Genomic DNA, 5,593 nt, shown 5'->3' with positions numbered 1-5,593 from the left:
CTGTAAGAATATAGCTTTCAATACAACAGCCATTGTAATATAATATTTATTGAACTCGGATAATTTTTGGGTGCCTCTCTTCAAGAGTTAACTGCACACCTAAGGGATTCAAATAGATTTAGAAGCAAAATCAAAACGGCAAAGTATGACGCAACAATCAAAATCACAAACCATGATATTCGCATTGTAACAATGACAACAACAACAAACTTTGAAGTATACGGACATACGGTACTATAGTAGGCTTACCATATTTTGGAAATCAAAAAAGAGGACACTTTTTCAGAAATTTTCAACTTGCAAAACCGGAGTAAAATTTTCAAAAACCGGTTAATTTTTCCCACTTTGTGATCGGTTGACTAAAAAAAAAAAGGTCATCACGTCTGCTCAGAGCTCAAAATAACGTTTTTTACTCCACATTGCCAGGTGGATGACTAAAAAAAAAAAAAAAAAAGGTCATCTTTTCGCTCAGAGCTAAAATCACCGTTTTTGACTCCGAAACACCCGCCGGAGCTTAACTTCTGTGCTAATATGCGGCATATCACTCGCAATTTGCTCTAAATCTGCCTAAATTTTCAAAAAAGAGGACAAAATCTCAAAAAAGACGACAAAAGGGCGTCCTCCGAGGACACTTTCAAAAAAGCCAAAAAAGAGGACAAATCCTCTTAAAAGAGGACGTATGGTAAGCCTATACTATAGTAGCAGCGCAATTTGTAAATAAACAGTTACACACACGAAACAACACGCACTAATGAAAAAATTGTAAGTTAGAGAAAAAAAATTTTTGTCTGTAAGGTTGGTTGGTTGGATTAAACCTAAAACGCCACAACTAGCATAGACAAAAGACCACTACAATATCGAATCGATAATCGGTCGGGCTCTAGTCATAATACGTGTTTGAACTTAACGCCTAATACTCGATTCAGAATCGAATCGTCTTTGCCCATTCCTAATAGTTAATGCTACAGCGACATGCCGAACCCTGATCCTAACGCTAAAATGACCGTTTGAGTCATACATTAGAAACAGACAAAGGCTGTAGCATACCCCTGAAAAGATTTGTCAACTTGAATCCTGATGGCATGCTTGGCCAGTAGAGAGTATCTGCATTGAAATCTCTCGTCAAATCGATGATATTGTTGGCTCCGAATTCCATCTTCAATTTTGGTTTAGCTCGACGGCATTCTAGACGGAAATTGCGTGCTTGATTACGACAGAGACGTTTGGTCCAAACTAAACCAAGCTTGGCTCGATTCGCACTATACAGTTCTCATAGAATTTTTCGATCACCATAAATTATATTATAAATAATATTTAAGCATGTGAACATTTTATAAATTAAAGTAGAATTATATTAACGGAATCTCATGCTAATGTGTTTAATTAGACAACTAGATAATTCTAGTTGTCTACGTCTGATGATAGTCCATTGGGGATGAATGTATACTATATCTGGTTTAATTGCTCGATTTAGAGGCTAATTTAATTGGCCGCAACGCATCTGGTGAGGTCGTTTGAGCAAAATGGAGAAGATGATCTATGCTCAAATGTTGAAGTGTATTCAACCATACGTGTTCATTTATTAGTATATTCGTATTGAAATGAGCCCGAATATTTTCGGCTGACACTCGTCAGGTGTAATCGTCAAGAACTATAGTAGAGAATTTTAAGGAACATGGTACATCAACAATCTTATCACAAAATGTCACGTCACCAGCATGGAATGAAATATCAAATAAGAGAGCGTTCAATGTAGTATTTTAAGATGGTACATGAACTGCTGCTGTCGAATTTTATCAAAATACATCAGCTCAAGCTTTTTCTACAGAAGGAGTTCGTGTACCATCTTAAAATAGTACATTGAACGCACTCTGTTTTTAGCTCTTGGGGAAGGAATTGCTTTAAAACCCACTAACGAGACTTTGTTAAAGTGGAGTAATATAAAAGAGTAACAGCATGCCATTTTTCAACAATTCATTTTCATAAGCTAACCCGACCAAGCATCATTGAAAGCGATGTTTACAGTTGATAAATATACAATAATTTTACTTGAGCGGCGGGTAGGTGGAGCGAAGACGCCGGTAACTAACAACAACAGGAAAATACAGCTAGTCTTCATGATTTGCTGGTGTCACTTTGCGACGAGTCGATAGAGGTATCGGCTATCTTTTTGATAAAATGAAGAATCGCATTATGATTATATAAGCTGCAATCTAAGAGGCGAAGACCATACTTGTATCGCACTTCTATATATATATATACATTATACAATCATTGGTTGAGATGAGTTTGACAGCCTCGGTATATATATAGCGCCACTCAATTCGAGTTAGTGTTAAACATTACCGTGATTTATTGATAGCTGGCTGACAAAGTTTCAATGGTAGTAATTCAGTAGGGGCTTTGGTTTCGAAGGCAACTCAGTATTCAGGTAGGCAACAAACAATATCGATTGTAACAGCCTAATTCAAATCCTGATGACAAATTGTCTTGTAAGAGAGAGAGAGAGAGAGAGAGAGAGAGAGAGAGAGAGAGAGAGAGGGAGAGAGAGAGAGAGAGAGAGAGAGAGAGAGAGAGAGAGAGAGAGAGAGAGAGAGAGAGAGAGAGAGAGAGACAGAGAGAGAGTACCAGAAACTTAAGGTACGCAATTCGAACTACAAGTCACACAGAAAATATCTCATAGTATATATATATTAGTTGCGAGATGAATCTGCAGCGAAGTGATCTGGTGATGAGTATACTGCAACTGTTAGGAGTAATTCAATAAATATCGTTTGCGTTGTGCTATTGCTGCGAATAGTGAACTTGTCATATAGAGGTAACTGCACAGGATGAGTCAACTACGTAAGTTAAATAAGAAATATATGTATATCAAGAGACGAAAATGTTGGCTAGAGCGCCAGTTACCCAGGCAAACCAGACTCGAATCCGCCCCGGAGGTTAATTTGGGCTCCTGTTCCCCGTGTCATCGTTATTGCGGCGACAATAAAGTCCATGCAAGACCTGACGAAGAACGTACTCAAAGAGAAATCGAATGAAAATTCTCAATTAGACAACAATGTCTACAAAAGATCGCCGAACAAAGATTACCATCGAACAAACCGTGAGAGGGCGCCAGTCAAAGGTGGATGAGAGATCTAGAGACCGCAAATGGTCTTTCGGTTCATTACATCACTTTGTGTCATGTGTATCGCATTGTACATTGTGGGTGTCTTGATCAGATGAAGATAAAATACTACGATTATTAATATTATTAATATTAACATTATTATTATATATTGTTACTAGTTTATAATAAGAATACCTTCTAGTGCAGGGGCGGGCAACATACGGCCCGCGACGGGATTTTGTCCGGCCCGCGGACAGTTTCCCGTCTTACATGATAATGTGGCCAGAGCGGCCCCAGTATACCGAGATCCCCCACTCTTGATAACTACGTCAAATTTCAACGACTATGTGTTATTATATACGTGTGTGCGTAGCGTACGAGAGTGGAGATTACGCGTACGTTTGTCGAAGCGAGACGACTTGCATTAAAAGCATTTACGATGTAGGCTACTCAACCCTGATGTTGTTTGTGACGACTACAATGGTCATTTACACCATAGGCCGATATTTCTTATTTTTGATTCCGTAACCGCCGACTTGTACCACGGCGCACTTCTAGGCTTCTGTAAGACACCGCTTATGCCAGGGGCGGGCAACTTCTCCAGTCGGCGGGCCGGATATAGGAAAATTAAGCACTTGGCGGTCCGGATTGCTGAATCGATACAATATTCGCGCATTTATCCTCATGTATAATGAGTAAATCGTATTTAATGAATGTATTTCAACGATCGCAATGTCACTTCAAATCTATTTCTCGCCAATGTAGATTTGAGAACAGCATTGTCGTACAGGCGCCGCCATGTCTGCTTCTCTCTGATCAATCAACACACGGTGCAATCATAGTGTCCTATGTGGTGTGGACACAAACAAATCTCACGGCGCAGTAGAATTGGTCTACGTCACACTTTGCATTTGATCAAAGGCTTGCCGAGCATTAAATTTGATGAAATTGGTATCAATATAAAGCTATACCGTAGCACTGATTGCGAAAATATCAATTTTATTCTGCTCGTGGTCCTGGAACCCCCCAAAACGACCATCGAATGTTGCATTGTAACAGAGTATGGTATTGTGATGCAACGAAGCCGTTTGGGAGCAAGTGAGAAGCAGCGTAAACCGCAAGCGTATTGGCCATTGTAGCGCAACCGTTTGAGCATTCACACTCTCACTCTCGTGCGCACTTGCTCCTAAGCTGCTTAGACGGCATATGGTTGCGTCACAATACCAAACTTCGTTACAATGCCACATTCGAGGCTGATTTTGAGGGTCCAGGACCACGAGCAGAGTAAAATTTAAATTTTCGAAATCAGTACCACGGTAGCTTTCGATTGATACTTATTTTATGAAATTTAATGCTCGGCAAGCCGGTCAGAAATTACCGTCATATTGCCTTTGACCAAATGAAAAGTGAGACGTAGACCAATTCTACTGAGCCGTGAGATTTGCTTGTGTCAACACTATGGTGCAATCCTTAATTAAGATTTCGAGGCGTTCGATAAGCTGAGTACCCCAAATTTACCAAGATATCAATTCATTAGGGTTGTGTAGGTGGAGAGATAATGTAGTGGTATATTCCACAGCTACAACACCAATGGGTTATCGGTTCGACTCCGACTCCAGAATTCCTACCTAAGAGTAGGAGGTTTGTCTTGGCTCCTCCTCGCCATCTTATTCGAGAGTGAGAGTGTGAATGCTCAAACGGTTGCGCAACAATGGCCAATACGCTTGCGGTTTACGCTGCTTCTCACCTGCTCCCAAACGGCATCGTTGCATCACAATACCATACTCTGTTACAATGCAACATTCGATGGTCGTTTTGGGGGGTTCCAGGACCACGAGCAGAATAAAATTGATATTTTCGCAATCAGTGCTACGGTATGGCTTTGGATTAATACCAATTTGGTCAAATTCAATGCTCGGCAAGCCTTTGACCAAATGCAAAGTGTGACGTAGACCAATTTCACAGAGCGGTGAGATTTGCTTTTGTCCACACAACATAGGACACTATGATTGCACCGTGTTTTGATTGATCAGAGAGAAGCATACATGGCGGTGCCTGTACGACAATGCTGTTCTCAAATCTACATTGGCGAGAAATGGATTTGAAGTGACATTGCGGTCGTTGAAATACATTCATTAAATACGATTTATTCATTGTACATGAGGATGAATGGGCGAATATTGCATCGATTCAGCAATCCGGCCCGCCAAGTACTTAATTTTCCTATATCCGGCCCGCCGACTGGAGAAGTTGCCCGCCCCTCTTCTAGTGCATAATGTAAAGGTTTCCAGCGCCGTCCACATTTTTGGCGAAAAGAGTGTGTATTCACAGCCAAAGGGCCGAAAAGGGCGATAGACGAAAACAGAATCTACCTCATATTTATTTCGCAGTCATAGTTCCTGCGTGTTGTCTATACCTACATTTCTTTCCAAGTTCCTAGGTGCATGCATAATTTAGATTGATGTGTTGAACTCGATTCATACC

The 5,593-nt window shown here is 40.5% G+C and overlaps 1 long non-coding RNA gene across 1 annotated transcript; it reads right to left on the bottom strand.

Moving 5' to 3' along the window:
• Nucleotides 1-425: 425 nt before the first annotated feature.
• Nucleotides 426-5,358, bottom strand: LOC145449452 (uncharacterized). Its single transcript, XR_013918263.1, has 2 exons — nt 2,050-5,358; nt 426-1,185 (listed from the first exon to the last, which is right to left on the bottom strand). It is a non-coding gene; the product is annotated as an uncharacterized LOC145449452 (long non-coding RNA).
• Between the last annotated feature and the right edge of the window lie 235 nt (nt 5,359-5,593).

This window comes from Botryllus schlosseri, chromosome 11 (genome assembly GCF_051294905.1).
Source record: "Botryllus schlosseri isolate E-star chromosome 11, Bs_hap1, whole genome shotgun sequence".
NCBI classification, from domain to species: domain Eukaryota; kingdom Metazoa; phylum Chordata; class Ascidiacea; order Stolidobranchia; family Styelidae; genus Botryllus; species Botryllus schlosseri.
Note: the sequence above shows the minus strand (reverse complement) of the source record. Positions and strands in the feature narration are given on the sequence as shown.